Source organism: Vidua chalybeata, chromosome 6 (genome assembly GCF_026979565.1).
Source record: "Vidua chalybeata isolate OUT-0048 chromosome 6, bVidCha1 merged haplotype, whole genome shotgun sequence".
Lineage (NCBI taxonomy): Eukaryota > Metazoa > Chordata > Aves > Passeriformes > Viduidae > Vidua > Vidua chalybeata.
The window spans coordinates 61,083,882-61,108,551 of record NC_071535.1 but is presented as its reverse complement, the minus strand read 5'-3'; the positions used below and the strand labels follow the sequence as shown (position 1 = coordinate 61,108,551).

General features: G+C 48.9%; 1 long non-coding RNA gene across 1 annotated transcript; it reads right to left on the bottom strand.

Moving 5' to 3' along the window:
* Nucleotides 1–1,137: 1,137 nt before the first annotated feature.
* Nucleotides 1,138–23,225, bottom strand: LOC128789851 (uncharacterized). Its single transcript, XR_008431547.1, has 5 exons — nucleotides 22,732–23,225; nucleotides 20,967–21,237; nucleotides 12,484–12,613; nucleotides 5,388–5,523; nucleotides 1,138–1,469 (listed from the first exon to the last, which is right to left on the bottom strand). It is a non-coding gene; the product is annotated as an uncharacterized LOC128789851 (long non-coding RNA).
* Nucleotides 23,226–24,670: the final 1,445 nt, after the last annotated feature.

Below are 24,670 nucleotides of genomic sequence, written 5' to 3'. Positions count from 1 at the left end.
CTGGGAATGAGCATCCTGCTCTGCCCAGGGTGGCTCAGGGGCAACTCTCCCCGACCCCAAGTGGGGTTTATGCAAAGCAATGCAGACCCGATAGCCTCTGTAATGAGGGAAGGCAGTGCAGGCTCAAAGATTTCCAGGGGGAACATCGCCCTGCTAATCTGTGGTCACTGATGGCTCTGGATATGCTGCTTAAAATGCCTCTTCTGGGGCTGCAGGAATACAGGCACAGGAACCCTTAGAATGACCTGGCTGGCACGTTGGGAGGAGATCAAGAGACTGTGGGTGTAAGGCTTTACAAAACCCAGTTCTGGTTCAGTGGATAAAGACATCACTGATGATCAAGAGGCTGTTTTTAAGTCTACATCCAGTTCAAAGGATGCGCCTCTCTTGCGTTTTGCCAAAATCCTGTGCTAAACGTACAACTGGGAGCTCAAAGTATTTGAGCAGGTTTGGGCAAGGTAACAGAATTTCCCTGTCTGGGGGAGGCTGTTAGTTGAAAGCAGTCATTGAAGTCAAGCTGGGGAGCAGGGACAGTGAGGATTCACATGTCAGACGCTCCATCAGACCATTAAAAAGAAATTAATTTGGGACGTTTCGCCTTCCCCTCTCCCAGCTCCACCTCTGCGGAAAAAGCACAACAAAAAATCCAGGCAGCTCCTGAACTTGGGGGGGGTGTCTCCCCTTCGAGTGAGGCACCTTCAGTGTCCCTTGAAGGTGAGACTGGACATGGGAGGCCTTGGGGATGAGGCTGCTCGGGGCTCCCCCCTGCACTGCACCCCAAAACCCCAGTGAGAGCGGGAGCAGCGGCCGTGCCGCCCCAAAGGTCACACGGAGCACACTGTAGCACATCTCTGCCTTCCCTCTCACACACAGACACAAGCAGGGATGCTCTTCCTTGCTTTCCAGCGTGCCTGTGCTCAGCTGGGCACGGCAGGGCCAGGCCCTGCGCTGGCAGCACAGCCCAAGGACAGATCGGTGCACCCCACCCCAGCTGTGCATTCACACTCTCACACACCCTCTGTTAACAGTGCCACGTTTCTTTCCTTCTGGGGCGTGCCAGCCCCATGGATGTCTAACCCACTTCCTTACCCACTGCTGGATTTCCTCCCGTGTGGGGTGGAGGAAAGGGGAGCAGGTTCTCGTGGCCTCTTGTGGTGTCAGGAGGGGACTGACTTGGACAGACCTCTCTGAATGGCTCTCAGCCAGCTCCCAGTAACGCCGCTGTGATTTAGGATTGCCCAGTGTCAGTAGGTATGGCCACACCACGAGCCCGTGGGCAGCACGTGGCAGCTCCTACACTCTCATTTCATTTCAAAATGGGCAAACGGTAACGCTCCTCTATTCGTAATTTTAGCCCCGTGTTTTGCTATCACCTCCCACTTCCTGGAAGTGGCCCTGATGACAAAATCCCGTAATCCGAAAGGAGAATAATTTCAGGTTTAAAAAGTCCATGTGTTATCCAGAAAAACCTGTGTAAAAAAGGTAAATGGTGAATGTAAGATCACAGAAACTCCCAAAAAGCTCCTACTGCTTATTTATATAGAACTTTTCAAAGGTATTTGCATATCAGCAAAAAAAACCCCTTCTGCCCCGAATTGCAATAGTGCTTTTAGACCAGATGGGATATAGATGAACTTAAATATATTAATATATATTAATTTCACATATTTATATCTATATTTATATTCGACATATATAAAATACATCTTTAAATGAACCCAAATCCAGAATATATTTATATGCTATATAGACAGTGCAAAAATAGAATCTAAATTTTTCTAATAATAATTTTTGTGTGATTTAATTGCTCTGCCCATGGCCCCATGTGTCTCCATTCAGAAAGGATGCAACATGTTACCAAACAAATGTTTCTTTGTGAAATATGTGAAAGACTACAGATGTTTCCCTGATCTGCTGGGTAAATCTCAGAGCCCTTTTGGTGACGTGGTCTGCACTTGTTTACACAGCAAGTAAGCAAGTGAGGCGTGCTTTAGTCTGAGCTGCAAGGCTTGCCAGCTATAAAGCTAAAGCCATACATACAGCCCTGGCTTTCACAGGTCTGATCCAAGGCTGGGTGATGGGATGGACAAATTCCCAGGTCCACGTGATGTGGTCACTGGGCTGAAACCACAGCTCATCCAGTGCATGGTGATGTTTATGTCAATAACTGAACAGCGCAGCTTTCCTCTCTGTTCTTCTTTTGCCATCTACACTAAGCACATTTTTCTCCCTGTTATGGCCTAAAATATTTCTTGAAAAATGAGAGTCCTTACAGCTATTTAGTGTGGAGAATGCGCAGTTTTCTGAATTAATTTCGTGTTTCTGGGTTTCTGCCTGGTGCACTGGGTAGGGGCTGGAAGCAGAGAGCAGCTGAAGTGTGTGAGGATTCTGTGTCTTTAACAGTGCCTCTCGCAGCGTGGTCGCTATCCACGTGAGAATCCTGTCTCATGCAGCAGTGATGGAGCATAAACTCGCAGTTCCAGAGGTGTGGAGTAGATGCAATAATGTTTTTGGAGCTTATTCCTTGGAGTTTCTCTGAGCTGATGTTGTCTGTGGAGGGTCATGAGCTGGGAATGTCTGTGTGATTCTCAGCAGGCAAGGCCAGCCCTGCAGGTCAGTCTCAGGGACCAGAAAATCCTCCTGTAGGGCTGACACATGAAGCCATGTTTTTAAAACGTGTCTACATGGAATATTGTGGTTTTTCTCCAGTTTTAGAGGCAGGTTGTCTCGATTACATATTGCCCTAGCAAACAAAGGGTGAAAAAATACTCACTCCAAGCAGAACAGAAGCAAACTTAACACTTCCAAAAAGCACTGACAGTTACTTTCCTGGGCATGGCAATGCCACGTTTTTCAGGTGTAATATTTTGTAGTTCAGTCCCTGTTAGATGTTTATGTGAGTCACATTGTGCTCAGGGCACAACTTGCTCAGTGGTAACAAATTCATTTGTGGTGGGTCAGATTCCACAGGCTTTACTTGGAGGCCAGAAAACTGCCCATTCTGCACCTCCACCAGCAGGTTATTTCCAGCTGGGTTTGGGAACAGATGAAAATTTGGGCAAAGGAAGAATATATACTGATACATTCTTCTTACAATAAGTGGGGCAAGCTTGAAGCTGCTGCGTCATTTGGGATGACAGAAATAGCCCCTGATGACAATATTCAGGGTTTTTCTGGGAATTCCCAGTAACTCCAGGTCATATCTATTACATGGTTTTCCATGTAATACCCAAATACCTCCCTGGTCTCTGTGTGTGCATTAAATCTTATGGACTAGCTGAAATCTGAACATTTCTTCATACTCCTATTTTTTTTTGTTTCCTGATTAGTTAAAAACTGAGAAGTTAGAGTTATTATTAGGGATTTCTCCCTATTTCCTTTAGCAAATAGCTCAGTTGTTCTGATCCAGTGAGTTGCAAACCTTTGCTGGTAAACATCTGCAGTGCACTGAGGTGGATTTGCACAAAACACCGTGTGGGTGTGTACATTTGAAGGACCCTGAGTGTGTGCATTCACACACCTACAGACATGGCCCCTCAGATTTCTGTGTCTCTCAGAAATAGAATCTCTTTCTGTTACAAGGGCAAATTTCTCTCTTTATAACCTGCTTTGGGGCAAGCATGTCAAAGGGATGAGGCACACATGTAAACTCCAGATAAAGATCCATCAGGACAGGAATTTTTCTGGATGTCCATTCTTACAAACAAGATTTACTGATTGGCACTGAGAGCCAAATGCTTCCTCCACATCCCCAGGTCACCAAACCCCACCAGGAACGGCAGCTAAGCTTGTGCAATACAAGTGGATTCCAAAGCAAGGAAAATTTGGAGCAAAGCAGGAAAGCTGACAAATATTGAAACAGTTTGCCTTTTCTTGTCTTAGGAAAAAGAAAAAAAAAACAATGAAAACGTTGGTGTGTCTGCAATTGTCTGGCTGCTAATTAGTGGTGTGCACCACAGTTGGGTTTGGAAGGACCCACACACGGAGCTGAGCCTGCCCAGCTGGGCAGCAGCAAAGCTCCCTCTGCTTGCATTGACTCTTACACGGTTTCCCCAATAAAATCACAAATCCAAAAGCAAACCCTGCCACTCAGGGATGATGTATAGATTTGTCACAGTCCTTGGAGGACTGGCAATCCTAAAATCAATGGCTGGATTACGCTGATCCTTATCTGTAGACGTCTCATCTGCAATAGATAAAGTATTGATAGGTTGCTTCATTTACTGAAGCATTTTGGATCTCCATGTGGGAAGGCACAGTGGAGCAGTAATTGCATTTTCTGGTGTGGGAAACGCTTCTTAAGGAAGCCAAAGCCAAGGCATTTGATGGGCTGTGAATTGCTGCTGCCTCCTGGCACACGTCTGAGCATACATTTGATTAGGATATTGCTGTGCTGCACATTTTTGCAATAGCCACAGTGCATTGCTGATTCAAGCACTGGCGTGCAGAGACGTGTACATATATGTGAGACTCTGTGTGTGGAGACAGGGAGATGGTCTTCCCTGGAGATGTGCATTTCTAGTATTTGGTGCTGCTTTTTCACCACCCAGATCTCCAGCTAATAGTAAATAGTGTGATGTGAGAAATCCCTGAACAGTCAGATTAGTGGGACTACTGGGACATTAAAAGATCCAAACTCTAATAGTTTATGTTACCTTTTATGAGCTGTAGGACTTTACCAGTAATAGTGGGAGGTCAGGAGTAAAGGGGCTGTGGCCTGGGTATAAATTTCTTGTCGGTCAGATATTGTTAATTACAGAGTTAGAGGATGCAGAGCAGTGGGCAAGTGCTACACACGACAGACCTACTGATTTATTTGATTAATTGATTTATTAATACAAGATTAATGCTGACCATGATGGCAGGAGTGTGCCAAAGCCAGATTTACACCTAGATGTAAAAATCAGAGACTAAAGATGTGCAGGAGAATGCTCAGTGTCCCCGAGGCCGATGGAGTTTACCCACTGCCCTTCCCTTTTCCTGTCTGCTGCTTTTCTGCAGATGTCACTTATTTTACCCACAGTCTGCAGGTAACAGGGAAGAGCTACGACTCAGATACTGCAGATTCTGCACTTGCATGTCCAGGTTTTACAGACAATAGGGTGTTTTTCTAAGGGTTTTTTTTTTCATGAAGTCCCTGTATCCCGCGTGATTTGTCTATGAGTCACATTCTGAATCCCCCTATTCAAACAAAAATCTCCCTTTTACTCTCTGATTTTGACTGACAGCCATAACATCCTCAGATGGTTGTTTCAGAATCTGCTGCACTGTTTGTGCACACGCACACAGCTTGCATCCATAAATAAGTGTGTTAAATTCATGAGGGTGCAATGGAAAACCAGATGTATCAGTAGGTGTTGAAATTCTTAGATAATAAAGGAACTTACAGCAGCTTTATCGATTCATTTTCCTGGTCTTCAGCCATGCTCTTAGTGATGTTTATTGCACAGAGCCATGTTCTTTGCATATTTGGAGGAGTAAATTAAGCATCTGTGTTGCATGCACATCTCTTGGAGCCTACGCCTGAAGCGAGATAAAAAAAAAGGAGCTAAAGTTAAGGGAATATTGCATTCTCCTTAAAAATACCCAAAGAAAGAAGCTGATACAAACAGTGTGCTTCATAGTGAATAGACAGAACCAAATGCACTACTTTTAAATGCCACTCTGGCCGTTTCATTTTGAGTCAAAGCAAAGCAGTGGAAAAAACCATGGTAAAGGGAGGAACCATCAGTGGGGAAGAATAGACGTTAAGAGAGAGTAAAGTGTAATGAGAAGAAACCCAATATTGACAGATCATGTAGAGCAGAAGGAGATGGGGTAGAAAAACGCAGTCAAACACAGACAGAAATATGCTGTCTAGCAGGAGGGAGCAGCCACAGAACCAGCTCCAGTTTGTGTGACTTGCCCTTCCCTACACAGCAAGGAAAGCTCCCTGGAACGTAGGAAACTTTCCAGAGCCCCAAATCACACAAAAGACACAAAGGGAACAAAAACAGAGCCACGTTCAGCCCTCCAGCCTGGCACTTCCTCAGGGCTCCCACAAATCCAGCCTGGCTCATTCTGGGCATGAAGTGCCTGAGGTTGTGGCACCAAACCCCCAATTTTCAAGGATGGCCCAGCCAGGCTTTTGGGCCATTTCTTTTGTAATTTATCCCTGGTGCAGACAATGTTTGCTGGAGTGTGGCCATGGTCCTTGAGGGAGCCTTCTACAAACCCCTCTCCTAGAAATATTCCTCATCTGCTTCTGCAAGGGATTTCCTGGGGTTCTGCATTTCCCCAAATCTTTACAGGCTCAGAGGTCTGGACTTACTTTTAAAGCAACATCCAGGAGTGGAACTGATTTTTGGTTAAGGAAAAAAACTAATGAATATACGGTTATGGTAACAACAGAGCAGCACACCCTTGCATTAGAGAGCTCAGAAATAAATTGGACATGCTTAGGCTTGATGTGCTGCTTTGCAAATGGCTTTGGTCTTGTGTTGCACAAAATAATTTTATTTTACTAATAAGAGATACTCCAAAGTCATAAAGATTCACTGAGTATCCAGCACTTGCTTAATATTAGTGATTGGTGTTGATTGTGTGCACTCTGTATTTTACCACTATTCAGCCACCTATAAATCAATCACCTGAGGAAATTCGTTGAAAAAACTGCAGAGGTGCATTTCTGAGCACAAACCTCTCTCACGCAGTAGAACACTGGAGTTTTACTAAGTGGATTTTACCTCCAGGAATAAAACACTGCACGCACTCATTTTGCACACTTTTAATTATGTTTTATTGCCCAGCAAGGCATATCCACAGACATCCTCAGGTATATTGAGAGCTGGTGTGGTGGCAGAGCACCTGTGTCTGGGGGGTCGCTGGAAACTGGACGTGCAAGCAGAAGCTGGGTGATAACAGCAGATTATTTAGGCTGCTTCAGTACTGCTCAGACATAGCAAAAAAAAACCTCTTCCAGCATGTGCAAAAATGGTAAAAACACAGAAAAATATTACTCTGGCACCAGCTGCTTCCCAGCCATTAACAGTCAGCCTGAAAGGATCTTCGGTGGTGGGTTCAAAATATGGATTTAAAGCTAGAAAAATGCAGTGTTAAATAGCACAGCTGTACTCTCCTGAGCACAAACCAAGGCATCAAACACAGGAAAACACAACATTGCACTCCAAACATTTTTTTTTTCAATCAAAGCAAGAAGGTGTTTGTAAATATTCAGTGTCCAGGACCTGCTTGAAATTCTCGTGCCCAATTTTCAGAGATTTTGTGCCCAGGCATGGGAAGAGGCTCTGTTTGCTCTTGCAAGATGCTAAGTTTTTATTTATATCTATAGGAATAATTTATATCTATTTTTCTATAGATATATATAAATTTATATGTATATTTATATGTATATGTATATTTATATTTATATTTATACATATATAATATATATATATAACATATAATATATATAATATATAATATATATATATATAATATATAATATATAATATATAATATATAATATATAATGGCAATTTATATCTATATATATATTAAAAATACCATATATTTTATAAAAGTGTAATGGAGAAAGAGGCCAGATGCTATCTCAAAATTGCAAGTGATCTCCTATTTTCCCTTGTATCTGCAGAATATTATCAAAATATGAGCTGCACAGTGCAATAGGAGAGGGAATCAGTCCTTGAGATCTTAGAGTCACAATTTTTTTCCTCTGACAACAAGAAAATCTACCCACACCTCCAACTTTAGGAAGAGTCAATGCAAGCACAGAAATCCCCACCAGCCCCTGCCCTGAAACCAAGTTCCTAACTTTAGGATCACTTTTATCTGAGTTTCTTACACTTCAGCAGAATGCAGAGAGCTTGACAAATTCATTTTGCAAGAGAAAGTCTCCTACAACTTGTTTGCTTTTTCTGGCTTTCAAATGGGGATGCAGCAAAGCATTCGTAAAAAAAAAAAAAAAAAAGACATTTTTTTCACTGCAGTTAAACTAAATTTTACAGGGACTGGCACACCATGGTACACACTGGTGGATATTAGTGTTGGTTCATAAGCAGTGCTGTTAAAAATCCTTGTGCACGTTTCATAGCAAGTTCAGCTATTTGAGCTCACAGATTTCGCCTTCTCAGGCAAGCAAAATGATTTTATTTTGCAGATAACATTTTGTTTTTTTTTTAACGCAAATTTACAACAAATTTACAACAAGAAATTATTGTTAGAAACGAATGCATTCTGGCAGGACCCTGAAATTATAAGTATGCATTGAAGTGGATTGCTCAGCTTAATCTCCAGGATCTTTGACTTCACTAAGTAGGTCAGACCAGCAGTGAATGCAGATGCCATAAGACATGGTTAAAAATCTCAGCAAAAATACAGGAAATGAGCAATCCCATAACTCGGCAACTCAAAGGATATTTAAAAACCCTCAAACCCGTTCCCAGGTGAGAAATGATATTTCCATTAGCTCTATGTGCAATTTGCTTTAAAAAAGCACCGACTCAGAGGCAGCTGCTGGTGGCAGAGGCCGTCGAAGGAGCAGTGAGATGACACATGGGTTCAGCAGGACTCTGTCCCTGTTTTGCACAGGGGGCTGTCTGCACACAGGGCCCTTGCAATGCCATCCCATGCCGGAGTCTCCCCCAGACTGGGGTGACCCCGGGTGGTGGTAAAGTCTCTCCTCCAACTCAAAGAAAGACTCAGCAGTCTTCAGCCGTGTGGTCTCAAGGCAGTTCATTGCAATAATCTCAAGGCACACAGACTCCCTGACATTGTCCCTGACTCCTTCTCCCTCTGCGTCTCTCTCCGTCTCCCTCCGTCTTCATCTCCCCCTCCCAAGGGGCTGGTGCCATCTTTTATATCACACATCACCTATTAAATATTTATAGTTTTTCCCCAATGCCTATCACCTATATTGAACAGTGGCTTTCTACTCTAAACCCATCTGTGAGTGCCAACACCACCAAGAACATGGGGAATAGGAAGGAGAAAGAAGGAGGACAGGGCACGCCCAAATCCCTCCATCTTAGAACATCTGACCCACATGTACAAAACTCAGACCCCTCTGTACAAGGCTTAAACCCCCCCTGTACAGCACTCAAAAATCCTTCCTTTCACTTTGTGATTACTTCTATTATAATATCTAAACTTTTGTGATTTCTTGTTCTTCCTGCAAGGTTGGTAAATTGTTCCATGGGTCAAACTCAAAACCACAGGGGTTTCTGGCTGCCTGCCAGGGTCTCAGAGGCTTCTGCCCTGGGCCCGGAACATCCAAGAGTGTCTGAGGGACACCTTGGGTTCCGACAATCCCAGATCTGCTCTTGAACAGCAGGAGCCACCCCAGGCATCCCGGGAAAAGGTGCCTGGGGCCCAGGCCTGGTTCAGGATGCCAAATGCTACCAGGAGCTTCACAGAAAATGGTTTTCTGTGTCGGTGCTGTACAAAAATATCCCCACAAAAATACCCTGTGCCTTCTGCCAGGGCTTTGGGTTGTGGTGAGCGAGGCGGGGTCTGGGGTGCAAGGTGGCTCTGGGGATGTGCCCAGCCTGGGAAGGGACAGAAGTCACAAGCCAGCCTTGGGGGACAGGGTGTGACCAGGGATGGCAGGTGCCAGGATGTGACCAGGGCTGGCATGTGCCATGGCGTGGCTGAGAGCAGCAGCTGCCCAGGGGCAGGGCTGGGGCTGGGAGGGGGAAAGAGCCATACCAGAGTCACCGAGGTGCCCCTAGGTCACCTGCCAGCCCCCAGGGGCACAGGGGTGCAGCCTGGGCACTGCCCTTTCCCTGCGAGCTCCTGGGTGCTCCGGGGCACCTCTGCAAGGTGACATCTGAGCAGGTGGCACCAGCCTTAGCTGCTTGGAGGTGTCACCAGATGGGGAACGAGAGGGTGGTGCCAGGAATTGATATGCACAAATAATTTGTAAATAAATATCTAGGCCATGGGGCTGCAGGTTCAAACCTGCAGAGGGTCTGGGCGGGGAGAAAGAGGTGCTGGCCTGGGGACATGACACTGTCACAACTGGCCGTGGTGGCTGCTGTGAAAGTACCTTTCATAAAATTGTGGCAAGACGGTAAAAACAGCACATTTAGGGGTTCCCTGTCTCCACTTTTGGGGATTCCCTTTCCAGTCATAGACTGGAAATGCGTATCTGAAGGAAAGCCCACGGCTGACCCTGGGAGCCCAGACCCCAAACCACAGCAAGCATCACCTGCCTCTTGACACCTGGGTGAGCCAGGGGCAGCCTGGAACCACCTGGCCCCGGGAGCATCCCGCTGCTTCACACGGGGTGTCCTCAGACTCTGAGCTTCCTGTGCTAGAGGAGGAGTGGGAATTGCTGACCTGGGATGCTGGTGTGGGATGCTGATGTGCGCTGAGGGAGTTGGGATGCGTCCTGCTCACCTGGTGCCACAAACCCGGGCTGCCCATTGCTCCCTGAGGCTGGGATGGCCAAAACCGGGACTGAGCCTGCTGTGGGTGCCACGGGCCGGGTGCTGGCAGCAGCGAGTCCTGGCTGTTCCTGGTGCTCTGGCCCCAGCCCGGGATGGTGTCGCTGCAGCGGGAGCTCAGGCTGTCACTCTGGCCCGGGATGGAGCCCAGGATGGAGCCTGGGATGGAGCCCTGGCCCGGGACAGAACCCGGGATAGAGCCCGGGATGGAGCCCGGGATGGAGCCCTGGCCCGGGATGGAACCCGGGATAGAGCCCAGGATGGAGCCCGGGCTGTCACCCTGGCCCAGGATGGAGCCCAGGCTGTCACCTTGGCCCAGGATGGAACCCGGGCTGTCACCCTGGCCCAGGATGGAGCCCGGGCTGTCACCCTGGCCCAGGATGGAGCCCGGGCTGTCACCCTGGCCCAGGATGGAGCCCGGGCTGTCACCCTGGCCCAGGATGGAGCCCGGGCTGTCACCTTGGCCCAGGATGGAGCCCGGGCTGTCACCTTGGCCCAGGATGGAGCCCGGGCTGTCACCTTGGCCCAGGATGGAGCCCGGGCTGTCACCTTGGCCCAGGATGGAACCCGGGCTGTCACCCTGGCCGAGGATGGAGCCCGGGCTGTCACCCTGGCCCAGGATGGAGCCCGGGCTGTCACCTTGGCCCAGGATGGAGCCCGGGCTGTCACCTTGGCCCAGGATGGAGCCCGGGCTGTCACCTTGGCCCAGGATGGAGCCCGGGCTGTCACCCTGGCTCGCTCCCGCTGCCGCTTGCCAAGCGAGCGGCACAGGGGAGCCAGGGGATAATGCACCACATTGTGCTCTCGCAGCACCTTTTCCCCTTCCACAATCTCACCATTGTGCGCCTTTTATCACTGTTAAACTCCAGATGAACATCAAAGGGAGAGAAGTTCATCAAAACAGGGGCGAAACAAAAGGCTTTGGAAGCGCGGGGAGGGCGCAGCGAGCGAGGCGGAGGCGGAAAAGCTCACGCTGGGTACAGAGAGCCCCGTGGGGCTGCTCTGAGCCCGCACTTGTTGCGGAGCTGCTGGAGCTCATCCCTGCCGTGCTCCCGGCGCATCCCGGCGGTGCCGCGGCTGGCCCGGGCCGGAGCAGCCAGCCTGGCAGAGCACATCCTTTATTCATGCGAGCGAGCGGCACTTGCTGCTCAAAATATAAATACTGAATGCTGTTTGCTAATGAAGGGCTCTCTAACGACAGCTGGGAGGCTTTGGTTTTCCCCAGGAATAAACGCTGGGAACTCAAATAACCGGGAATAGTTTTGCAACTCACGATCGTGTTAATAAGCTATAAACCGTGCAAAGTGTACCAGCCGCTGGAGAATTGCGAATTCCGGTTGCAGCTCATGCACAAACTCTTTTTTTTTTTCGTTTTTCTTTTTTTTTTCCTGACTAAAAAGCACAAAAAGACCTAGTGGGAGATGGGGCGAGGGAAAGGCTGGTTGTGAGATTAGCACTTTTTGCCAGGGGAAGGCAGTGTGGGTCTCCTTAGGAAGACGTTCATTAGCTAAGGTCCCGTTCCAGAATGAGCCCGAGCTCTGCTCCAAAGCCGTGGACATCTGGGACAAAAACCAGTTGGTGGTGTCAATGGCATTTTGATCCCAGAAATAAATATTTATTATTTACTCGATTCCTTAACTTTTACCCTTAAATAAGAATTTTTTTTTTTTTTGGTTAAGGCAAGCTTACATCTTCCCATTTCCCATTCAGTAGCTGCTCCAGTCCAGTGACAGAAAACACAACAAAGGGGAGCAGACACTGAAAAATGTCTCAGCCCGCAGTGAAGGGGGTGAAAAAAGCTCACAGTCTTGGAGGAAAAAAAAAAGGATGACTTTTTTTCAAGTATCTATGAAGAAATACACTGATTATGGATTTGAAGAACTAGATCACAGAAAAGAAAGAGAATGTCTCCTTGCAATCACAGAGCCTACCAAATTCCAGTTGAGGTGATGCTCATTTTGTGCCAGAGAGACAGCATATGGCACAAAGCAATTTTCATTCCCAGCTCTAGATAAAAAGTTTGTTACCACGGGCTTACCTGGGGATTGATTTCTTCAACCCAAAAGTGAAGGCCTGAGGATGATGGGCTGTAAGGTCTGCTTTGGTGGGTACTGGTTTCTCTACTAAAATAAAGTGAAAGGATTTGTAGGCAGAATGATACCTTTATCCTAAAAAAAAAAACAACCCTGCTATTAGTAGGCAGGAAAATGGAAAACAGCAAATATAAATAAATATCAGAGAAGGGGAAAAAAATCCTCTTAAAGTCTTGTGAGATCAAGGCCAGCCATGGTCTCTTGCCTACCTTGTTTTTAGAAGTGACCCATGCAGGGAATATACGTGCCAAAGAAATCCATGGGCTGAGGAATTAGGTGGTGTGATCCAGACAAAGGACATTTTTTTAAGCCCACATAATGCTGAACATAAAGATAATCTACAGCTACAGCTAGGCCTGCAGGTTGCTACAAAACCCCCAAGAAAGCCTCTGCAAGAAGGGGTAAACAATTAACACAAATTCTAAATCAATGTGCTGTCACCTTAATAGCCAGCGAAGTCAGCTAAGACGGGTGTAATATGATGAGACAGTTTAATTCTTGTTATGACATTAGCTGCAGACTTTTACAACAGCTGAAAATGCTGGAGTGAGAAGAGTTTCCAATTATCACTGAGCTCCAATACACAACTCTGGATTAGGCTGAGGCATGAACAAGGGCTCCTCAACCTGGAAAACAACACGGAGCAGAGGCTGCAGAAGTTTCTGAAATCCTGTGAAGATATTCTCTCTTCTCCCTTCTTGCTGATACCTTTTCACCTCCCGAAAAGGCTTAATTCAGATAAAATAAGCCCATTTTTAAGAGCCTTGCTGGGAAACCAGCTCCTAAGCTGTGTGTGCTACAGTATTATACACCATAAATCCCCACATCCAAGGAGGTGAACCGAACCAATCTGAAACGATTCTGTTTTCCCAGCATTAAGCTTCAGAAAAAAATTAAAAGTCACCCAGGCTTGAAGGCAGATAGACAGGTAATAAGCCATGACAGCACTTCACGGGAATCCACAGGAATAGGCAAGCAGGTCTGGGTGTCAGCCATATAAAAAATATGATCATCAGAGCCAGAGCTCCGAATTATGCCGCCAAGTGTGAGCATGTCCACGGTAAAGGCAAGCGGGCTGTGAACAGGAGCCCCAGGCAGTGGCGAGTTTAGCTGAGGGCCTGCCGGCTGGGGAGGCTGCACCCCTTCCCCTGAGAAGGGCTAAGAGCCTGGAAATGCAAATCCCTGAGCTGGGAATTCCAGGCTGCAGTTCCCACAGCAGCAAGGAGCCTCTCCTTCAGGGTAACGCAGCTGCGCTCACTGGCAGGGGATTTGGTTTTCATGGCTTGGGATGGTTCTGCCCCAGTTTTATTTCATACCTTGTTTTTGAACTGGTTTTTGTGGTGTTTTTGTTTGGTTTTGGTTTTTTTTTTTTGTGAATCTCACAAGAGCAACACTCCTCCTGGACCTTACTTACACAGGAAAATTTGTCATAACAAACCATCCACCTCTTCCACAGCTTTTATCCAACTCATGTTTCCCACTGCAAACGTGGGAAGTAGCTGGGTGGTTTGAAACAGTGACTCTTCAATCCAAAAGTGTCCCATTCTGTATTGCTCGTGTCACATTGCTCTGCCTATTTTAAATATTGCTTTTGGGAAAGATTGGGTCACTCTTTCCTGTTCAGATCATAATGAGAGAAATAATTTTGTCAGGCTTTTCCTTGTACAATACTTCTGGGTTTCCTCCATGCTATTTCCCATAGCTGGGAATATAGGCTTTGGAAAGGAGAAAAGTAAACTGGTAAGAGGATAACTGGGAAAAGCCCTACCCTGAGCTGGGAAAGGTCTTTGCTGAAAAATAACTTATAATTCACTAAAAGGCCTTCTCCACTCTCATGAAAGCCCCATGAGTGCTTCACATGGACTGATTACATCCCAGAAGTCCCCCCTGCTTCCAGGCTGGGTAAGACCTTTGCTTAAAAATAAGTCATCTCTCTCGAAAATGCTTTTCCCCCATTCTTTTAAAAGCCACGTGAGTGTTTGCAGGAGTCACCTTGGGTAGCCTGGACTTCAGGGAGCAGCGAGGGTCCCACAGCCTGGGGCACTGTCTGGCAGCAGGCAGGGAAAGAGAGGGAGAAAAGCTGACACTCCACTCAAAGCCCCCAAATCCTGGCAGGAGAGACCTGCCTGAAGACACTCCTTGTTTTTTGCCCCTGTTCAACGCTATTTGTTTGGCCATTCATTTTTAAAAAGGTTGACCTGAGAAGCTGCTGCGTCATGCAGTACCTTATTCTGCACGGTAAGGTAAGATAATTCCTCATTAAAATGGTTGGCTTCCAACCTCCTCCCCTCCCTGGTGAATGAATGAATAAATAAATACACTTCAATGTGTCCTGGATATGCTTTCTCTGCTATTTCTAAGGCAGAGAGGGAAGCTCTGGGTCTGGCATGCATCGTCCTCTCCCAGCTGCTCCAGGGGCTAAAGGGCAGCTGAGGGGTGGCTGTGGGGTGGCACTGAGGGACATCCTGGGGACACCTGTACCCCTTGCAGGTGACCTGTGTCCTCCAAAACATTCCTGACCTGCTTGGATCTGTGCTCAGCCCCTTCAGGTGCCGTTCCCCTCCTCTGGTGCCACCTGCCAAGCTCCTCGTTCAGGATGTCTGTTCCTCTCCCAGAAATTCACCTCCAGCTTTTTTTATTTCACAATGCCAAATCCCCGGAGTGAAAAGGGGATTTCATGCCTTTATATGGAACTGCAAACCTGTATTGAGCCTCCAAAGATGTTTTTATCAAAAAATCTCGATGGCTGCCAACTTCCCTAAATCCCAAACTATCATTACACATTTGGTCTTAGACAGGGGATTTTTCTGGATCTTCCCTCCTGACCCAGTGATAAAGCCAAGTTGGTTTGAGATTGAAGATTCATTTATCTCTCCTTGGCAATTATCTCTATTACTGCCCACAATCCTTCCCAATCTTTTTAAACAACATCCTGCTATTAAAGCCACTTGGCAAGCATTTAAAGCCCTGGGATAAGTTAACCATGCACAAAATATCCCACTTGGGGAAGGATCCAGCTATAAAAATAAATGGTTTACGTTCTGAAGGCCACAGTTCAGGATGGGCATTCTTCATTTGTGAAGGGAGGTCATCATTGCTGACAATAAAATTATGTAGGACCTGATCCTCCCCCACTGAGCTCAATAGCAAAATCCCTCCTGATTTCAATGGTGTTTTCCGGGGTCAGTCGCCGGGAAAGCCGACATTCCACAAAGTTGCTGAAAATCTATAATTGGATATATTAAGAGAGCTTTCAAAGAGATGTCAGATTTGGAGGCTTAGTGTAAACTGTGCTGCAGAGGGGATCATTTCGAATAACCAAATCAATAAAGCTTTTTTTTTTTTTTTTTTTTTTTTTTTTTTTCCCAGCGTTACTTTTCTGCTTGATCCCCGGTGACGGAAAAGCCGAGCTCTGGAGAGACACGGAGGAAGGGCTGGGAGCCTGGGCCACCCTCTGGTGACCTGCTGGGAGCTGTGAGGGGTGCAGTCCTGCGAGTGTTTGATCCAGTGGCTTTGCTTACACCACGGAGGTAACTCGTGCGTGTAAGTCCTGGGATACCGAGCCCTTATTTCCATGGTGCTGCCGGTCTCCTGTCACAACACATCTCCTCGGGAGATATGATTGAGAGTTTTGATTAGTTTTGCTGTGCCTTACGTGTCTATATTTAGTAAAATGCAGCTTGGTTTGTTTCTTTGGAATGAGATATGGATTTATCCCCCAAATGCATTTTTTTTTTTTTTAAACTCATGAGCTGTACTTCAAAGTGTTCTTTAACGCCACTTTGGTAATGCTCACTGGTAGCTCTTTAGGAGCTGGAAATCTTCCATTTCTACTTACATGGTCCTTTTCTGGCTGATGAGCATCCTTTTCCCTTTGGTTCTCACGCAGAGAAAGGGCCACTTGGCACGTGGCAGCTGTGCCAGGCAGGGCAGGCACAGGGACTGTAGCCTCAGGAGGTGGATGCTGCTGTGCCTGAGGGGTTCCACTGTTGTGGGACCTTGGGGAAGGGATGCTCCAGGGAGCTCCAGGTCACTTCACCCTTGCAGCAGCCTCATCTGTAAACCTGTGTGGGTCATCTCCCCTCCAGTGCCCCCGTGCCATCTGCCCTGGGTGTGCAGGTGGGGACAGGGAGACACCCACAGCTCCCACAGGTGACGCTGGCATTGGGAACTGCTGCAGGTCCCCTCTGTGGTTCAACCACACTTTCCCAGTGCTCTTCTTCCCCTACCCTGTCCTCGAAGCAGTCCTCCATGGGGCCACAGTCACAGAGCTTGCTCCTCCTCCCTAGAGAGCTTGATTGTTTTCTCCTTTTCCTTTTCAGAGAAAGCTGAAATTCAGTAGAAGCTGATGAGACCACCATGGAGAAACGCTGGTTCACCACACTGGCTAGCACCAGCTTGGTCTGGCTCCAGCTCCGGGATGTGCAGCCTACAGACACAGTAATGAAAAGAAATATTCTAAAAAGGATGAGTCAGCTGGAGGCCAGTGGGGAGAACGTGCGGGATCTGACTGGAATTTAAAAAGTTGTGAGGCTCCACGTTGTTTTGAGGCCTGCCAGCGGAGAAACTCGAACACGGGAAACGCTTTGTCATCTGGCATAATTATGTCACTTTGCTGGCTAGCTGCTAAACTCTCTTCAAAATGCTTTTAGACAATAGTAACTTCATGAAATGCAAAAACTTCTTGCTGACACTGATAAGGGCCTGCTTTACATGTTATTGAAAACTGTCTTCCCCAGAACCCCACCAGACTGTTGAATGGCCATGAAATGTTTTTTTAGTATGTATTAGATGACTTACCCATTAAAACAGTTGAGGTATCTTCACACCTTCACTGCTGTGCTGTAAGCTGGATGTGAGCTGTGAGTACACCCGTGCTGCTAGTGCAACTGATGTCTCAGGTTTTGCCTTTTCTATTTTTCACATTCTGTGCTGCTTCAGTGTGCACTTCTGAGCTTCACATGAGGGGATGCTGAGCTCTGTGCACAGAGACAAAACAATTCCTGCTCCAGCTGGGCACCAAGGACAAATGATCCAAAGCTCAGGCCCAGGAGCACAAACAGCGTGGGCTGGAGAGAGAAAAACAAGCAGGATGGGAGTGCCTGGGCTAAAGCTGGAATGGGACAATGAACTGCAAGGTGCAAATGGAGCAGAGCTGATCAAAGTGAGAGCCCCTGTGACTGGGGGTCTATTTTTTGTGACCATTGTGGTTCATCCGGGGTGCAGCCCTGGCTGGGTTCTTGTGCTGCTCAAAGTGGATCCATTGAGGCCTTTTAATGAATCCCTGCTTCATTCTTTAGCTCTGTCTACTCTCTGTTCTAGATCAGCCTTCACAAGGCATCACAACCTGGATTTCCCTGCTTGATTTTCTGTGTGTTTGCACCGACTGGGACACCAGCAGTTTTGTGTGAAGCTCCTTCACTCACTCCTCCAGCCAGGTACCAGCACATCCTTCCTGGCTACCCAGCATTTGTATAACTTGTGAGGCACATAACTTTCAAAGATTTGAAGCTTTGGCCATAAGGTTCTTTGAATAAATGACGTCAGAATTACTTCTAATTGTAGCGTGGAAATGCACCCCATTCCTCCCCTCCAAAGAGTGATGCACCCAGTCCTACTTCCCAGCCTGATGGGGAGAGTCTGAGCTCCTTTCTGGAGCACCTCCTAGCTCCAGGGGTGGTTGGGAAGGAAATGCTGCTGACAGGCTCTCACTGGCCATCCTTTACAACTGCACTATGCCTGCCTTTCCTGCATTCCTTCACCTTTCCTTCCACTGAACCTGGTCATTCCCAGGGATGCCGACACAATCTGTGGAACTGGCCATGGAAAGGAAGGGTGAGGCACAGCTGATTGCTGCCTCCTCTGGAAGGAGCAGATCCCTCTCCCACGTGTGGATAAATGAGCCAGCACTTCAAGCAGACTAAACCAGAGCAGGCCACTTCCCTGAGTTATATCCCATAATCTTTAGTGGGAAGCAGGGAAGCATCAGCAATGCTTTATCGCTGTCACGGACATGGTGTGAGAGGTTATTCCCCAGCTGCCTGGGATGGTTAGCAAAGGGCTTGAGGTGAGCTCAGAGCCATCAGCAGCCTTCAGCGAGGGCTTGTTGAGGGCCTTTACACTGGGAAAAGAGGCACTGGTGAGTTTTAGATGAGGCAATCAACCCAGTTTTCACCCCAGGAAAGTGCTGGAACAAATAATCAAACAAGGCCCAGGGGGGAGCTACCAATAGGGATTTGTCAAGAACAAAATATGTTCAATCACTCCAGTTATTTGCTATGGCAGGGGAAGTCCTGGCATGTGGAGAGAAGCCATGGAGGTACCCCTGCCTCCAGTTTTCTCTCACTTCAGGAAGGTAGTCCTTCTCAGGAAGCTTCCTTAAACAGGGCTGGGCAATGTGGGTTGGAGGGAGAGATCCTGCAGCCCCCAGTGACAAGGGGACAGCAGCAGTGCCTTCAGTGCCAGTTTGAGCTGGTTGGGCTGGTGGGTCAGCCTTGCAACCAGCCACTGCTAAGTTGTCACTCCTGTCCTGGAACTGGTGCTACCCAATTCCAGCCTCAGATGACCCAAAGCAAAGAGGGGAGGTGGGTTGGCATCCAGGATGACCATTTTGGGCTGGAAGGAGCAAGGTGCAATGTAGGAGGGACAAGTGTGGTGAAACCAGGGATGGGGTGAAGCACAGCCAGGTGGGTGCCACGCTCCCATTGGGATGTTTTGCTTTAGGAGTAGCAGAGAGCCTTGAAGAGCCTTCAGAGTTGAGTGCTGAAAATTATGAAAGGCTTGGAAAACAGGATTTATATGGAACAGATCAATCACCTAGAGTTGCTGAGCTTAAAGAGGAGAAGGTGCTGAGGAGGACGAGATTATAACAACGTTCAAGTTCATTAGAGAGAGTGACAAAGGGGGAGACTTGCTGTCTGTGTCCTCCCGGGTAGGACTGCAGCAAAGGGGCTCAGTGCGTGGCAAAGGGACTCGGTTCAAGCCCGAGGCGTGTCTTCCCTGACAGCAAAGCCAGTGAGAAGCCAGGACAGGCCGCAGGGATGGGCCACGGGAGTCTCAGGGACCCAGGGGATCTTCTCTTGGTGCAGAGGGACGGTCCCGTTTCTATAACGCCACAAAACCACCGTATGGATTTCATTAGGATACCTCCTGGAATTCAGATTCCTCTCTGGGCTTGTTCCTCTGCCGCAGCTCACCTGTGTGATGCTGTGCTCCGGCGCCAAGTGGGTGTGAAACGCTGCTGCTGGGGGATGGATGTGTGGCTGTCGCACACCTGCGCTCCAAAGTGCAAATAACTCCCCGGGCTGCGAGCCGGGGGGCCGGGCACTCTGATTGATGAATTTTCACAGCAGGTGAGAGCAGCAGGAGACACACACATCACAGATTTCACGTACAGACAGCGGCACTCAGGAAGACGAATGGAGTGAATAGCTCAGGATGTGGCTGCTGGGTCAGCCTCCAGCATCACCCAGTGGCAGCCAAATCCCTGCCCTCAGCCTTGGCATGAGGCACCTGCTGAGATGCGGGGGGGGGGTGACACAGCTCCTGCAGGCAGCTCCCAATTTTCCTCATTACCTGCTCTGAGATTCCCTCAAAGATAAGAGGCTCTTGTGCAAAGCCGCTAATTTAGTCCCAGCAAACAAGAAAATAAGTCTGGATGTGAAAGGCTGGTGGGATTTTGACAAGATGCATGTAGAGGTTGGGCGACTAGTCTTAATTAGGCCATCTTTGTTTACATTTGATGTTTATCAGCTAATTGGCATGGCAAGGTGTGAGTCACACAGCTTCCCTCTGGCATGAAATCAGTTCGCAGGAGAAAAACTGGGAGAACAAATGATCCCAATTATAAGAAAACCCACTGTGCTAATTACCATCCCACGGAGTACGGAGCCTCCCACCCGCGTCCTTCCCCGGCATCCCCCAGGCAGGGGCCAGCCCCGGCACACTCCTCCCAGCCCAGTTCCCAGCCCCGGGACCCTCCTCTGGCACTGCGGGAGCAAAGGTGATGCTTCACCGGCTGCTCATTTCATGCCCCACAGCATTTCCCCGGGACCGAGCCTGCTGCCTTCACTGCTGCCCTTTTTGTTTCCCCCTCCAAGGTTTTTTTTTTTTTTTTTTTGTTCGGATTGGTGGACACCACTTGGCAGCTCGTGGGGAACGTCTCATGCTCCCAACATCATGATACCCACCAAGTCAAAGCCTGGATGTTTGCTCCAGTGGAGCTGGACTGGAGCCTCACTGCTTAGGCTAATTAAAACCAGCAGTCAGACCTTGCCTTGACTCTATCCTCCCTCCCTTCCCCCCGTTAAAAATATTTTACACCATCTCTAGGTTGACCAGTTTCCTGCTCTACCCTCTTTCCACTGCCATGGCACTTCGGTGCACGCGCTCAGACGTATTTTAGGTGTGTATTTACAAATGTACTTACTGTGAATCTCCACCTTTGTCACCTCTCTCCATCCTTCAGGGAGATGTGCTGCCCCCATTCCCTTTCAGGCCTTTCCCCTTTACACTGAGGGTCCAGTGTGCAGGAATGTTTCTTGGCTGCCCTTGAGGTGAGTGATGATCCTGGAGGCTTGGAAAAGCCACAAAGCTCAGTGCTCTCTGTTGCCCTGTGTCTCTCTTGTCTTCCCTTCTTAGTAGGGGTAACAGATGGCTGAGGCTTTCACCAACAGTCCCGAACACATTGTCACTCCCAACTGAAAGTGAAATATTCAGTGGCATTTAAATTAAATAGACTCTAATGCTTCAGTAATATTAATTACGGTTTCATTCATCCCTGGCCTAATAAATCAACACATAAAGATAGGATGATCCTGTGGCTGGCAGCAAAGCAGGGCTATTCTGCCCTTTGTAAGGTTATGCACACAAAGCCCCCATTCTTACAGGGACATGATGGCCCCCTCAAACATCTGTGCTCAGCACCACTTGAGGAGAAGCCAAAGTGGTAACATTTAAACTTTTCTTGTCCAATTTGTCCACGCAACAGGGCTCGATTCAACAAGAACTTGCAAGTTAAAATTATAAAACCCATGTTAAGTGGGCGAAAACTTTTCAACGTTTCGGCCAGGGGGTCCAGATTTATTCTGGCAGCTCCAGGAAGCCAAGGGCAGGGCATCCATTCTCACTGCTGAATTTGTTAGCCCAGCTTCAACCTTTAAAAGACGGGGTTGGGGGTGGAGAAGGCTGGAAGGGTTTGAAAACCTCATGGTGCTAAGCTAAATTTCAAGATTTGAGGAGGCCCAGGGCTACAATTTTTCACAGAAATTTTTTTTTTTTTTGGTGTGTGAATATCACAAGGGAAATAGGCTCTGTACTTCACCAACAACAGGTTTTCCCCCCTCGCTGCTATACATATGTAAAAGGAGGCTAATAAAACGGTTGAAGAAAAGATCACTGCTAGTAAATCTTCTGGAGACAAAACCCTCCACTTGTGATGCTTCAAAGCTGCCCAGAGCTACCAGTTTACCCCAAAAGTCCCAGCTCAGGGCTGCTGATTGGAAAATAAAAAGCCCTGCGCATAAAAACTTCACTCCAATTGTTATGCAGTGAATGTGACGTTTACATACAGCAGCTTTACTTGACCAAATGACTCCCAAGTATACAAACGAAGAGCTTGTCACCTATAGCTCGGCTCCTTTGGAAAGGTCCAGCTAGAGTAGGTTCACAATGAAAACAAGTAGATTATAATGACAAAGCGATGCCGTGTAAGTGCGTCACAGAAAACTGAGGCAGCTGAAAAAAAAAAAAAAAAAAAAAAAAAAAGAAAATGGAACGGGAATTAAAAAAAAAAAAAAAGCCACAGAGGGAAGGTATAAGCGAGCAGCAGCCCTTGAGGCAGGCAGCGCAGAGGAGCAGGCTCCTGGGCAGCCTCTCTGCGGTGCTGTCCGTGCTGCGGGAGCGGCACAGGGGCTCCAGCCGGGACTGATGCCGAGGTTCCAGCCGGGACTGATGCCGAGGCTCCAGCCGGGACTGATGCCGAGGCTCCAGCCGGGAGAGCAGCGGTGGGGAGCCCGCTCCTGCAGGTAGCACACTCCTCCTCCCAGCCAGCGCCCTCGGGGATGCGCTACCGGCATCAGGCTGCGCCCAAGAGCCGACCTGTACTTAAGTGCTTAACAAAGGGATTTTCGGAGCCAATTCCTTAAGAAGAAAACTATTTAAACTACCCTGGGACTAAATGCTGAGGAGCTTACCCTAAATTCTCGCAGGTGGAGGTTTCCACTAATCCTGCTGGACTGCATCACGCCTCTTGTGGTTCGTGCTGAGCCAATAACACCGGGGCTGTGTGGTGCAGGTATTTCTGTCCAGGTGTTTGACCGATGGGATCTGCCACTGTCGGCCTGGGCTTATCCCACTTAAACCCCATTAGCTGCTTGGATAAGCCCTGCCTGTCGTTAATGCCTATCAGTTTGAGAGCTTTTAGCGTGCTTTCTCTGGGTGTCCCGAAAATGACAGCATTTTATGAAGGCGCTTTCTGGCAGCACCACTTCTCTGCAGCCAATGTCCAGCTGCTAGGGGATCTGCATGGTCAGGCTCATCTAATTTTGGAGCTGTGCTTCAGGCTGCTGGGCAGCTGGCACCAGGCTGCCCATCGACTGGGGTGTGCCTGCAGGACTCCTGCAGCCCTGGTTGCAATTTTGGCACGTCAGTGGTTTCCACCTGAAAGTTCAGAACGTTGGTGTGTTTGCTTCAGGGAGGTCTTCTCCCTGTTCTTTAACAAGGCAAAAGAAAAAAATAAGAAGAAAAACCAACCAAAAGAACAAAAAAAAAAACCGAAACAAAAAAAAAACCAACAAAAAAACCAAACCAAAACAAACAAACAAAAAAAAAAAACCCCAAAAAACAACACAAAAAAAAGTGATTTATATTTGTGTTACCCAGAGCAGGATGGGAAGAACATAAGACATAAGAGAGGGGTTGACACCCAGCAGTCTCCTGTGGGTGTCCCTCAGCAGAAGTTACCTGTGAAATGGTGCAGGGCAGGAGGGGCTGAGTGTGGGGATGGGATGTGCCAACCTTTCCACGTTCACCTTCCCAAAGCAGAGCCCGGCCTGGCTGCACAAGCAGGGATGAGCTCCCTGCAGTGAACATCCTCCCAACACAAGAGCGGACACAGAGCCTCTGGAAGGACTTTTTGAAACAGCAAGGATAGGAAAGAGAGCCGGCCCAGCCTTCCTCCTCACTGCTTCTCTGCCTCCCATTAGCCTCGCAGCGAATGCAGCACAGCCGGGTGGGCCCACAGCTCTGGGGATGCTCCTCGGGAGGCAGAACTCTCTTTTGCGTGAGGAGAAAGCCTGGCACCGAGGATGGGTGCCCCTGGGCCACCGATGGCCCCTGCCTTGACTCCAAGACAGGCTCCTGGTGGCGAGGCCAGCCCTGAGCGAGCGGCAGAGCCAGGGCAGGGCTGTGGGCGGGCAGAGCCCTCAGAGCGGGCAGGAAAGGATGGCAAGGGGCTGTGCCACAGGGAGCGGGGGGCTGGGGAAGCCTGTCAGGGAGCAGCAGCAGCTGCTGCACCCCGGGGCATGGCTCGTCCTCTCCCGGCTGCCTCCACCAGCCTGCCTCTCCAGGCGAGCGGCCGGAGCTGGCCCCGGGAGCCGGGATGTCCCCGGGAGCAGGGATGGCCCCGGGAGCAGGGATGGCCCCGGGAGCCGGGATGGCCCCAGTAGCCAGGATGGCCCCAGAGCCGGGATGTCCCCAGGAGCAGGAGCTGGCCTTGGGAACCGGGATGGCCCTGGGAGCCGGGATGTCCCCGGTAGCCAGGATGGCCCCGGGAGCAGGAGCTGGCCTTGGGAGCCGGGATGGCCCCAGAGCCGGGATGGCCCCGGGAGCGGAGCAGGCCCCGGGAGCCAGGATGGCCCCAGGATCGGAGCAGGCCCCGGGATCGGAGCAGGCCCCGGGATCGGAGCAGGCCCCGGGATCGGAGCAGGCCCCGGGATCGGAGCAGGCCCCGGGATCGGAGCAGGCCCCGGGATCGGAGCAGGCCCCGGGATCGGAGCAGGCCCCGGGATCGGAGCAGGCCCCAGGAGCGGAGCAGACCCCGGGAGCGGAGCAGGCCCCGGGATCAGAGCAGGCCCCGGGAGCGGAGCAGGCCCCAGGAGCGGAGCAGGCCCCGGGATTGGAGCAGGCCCCGGG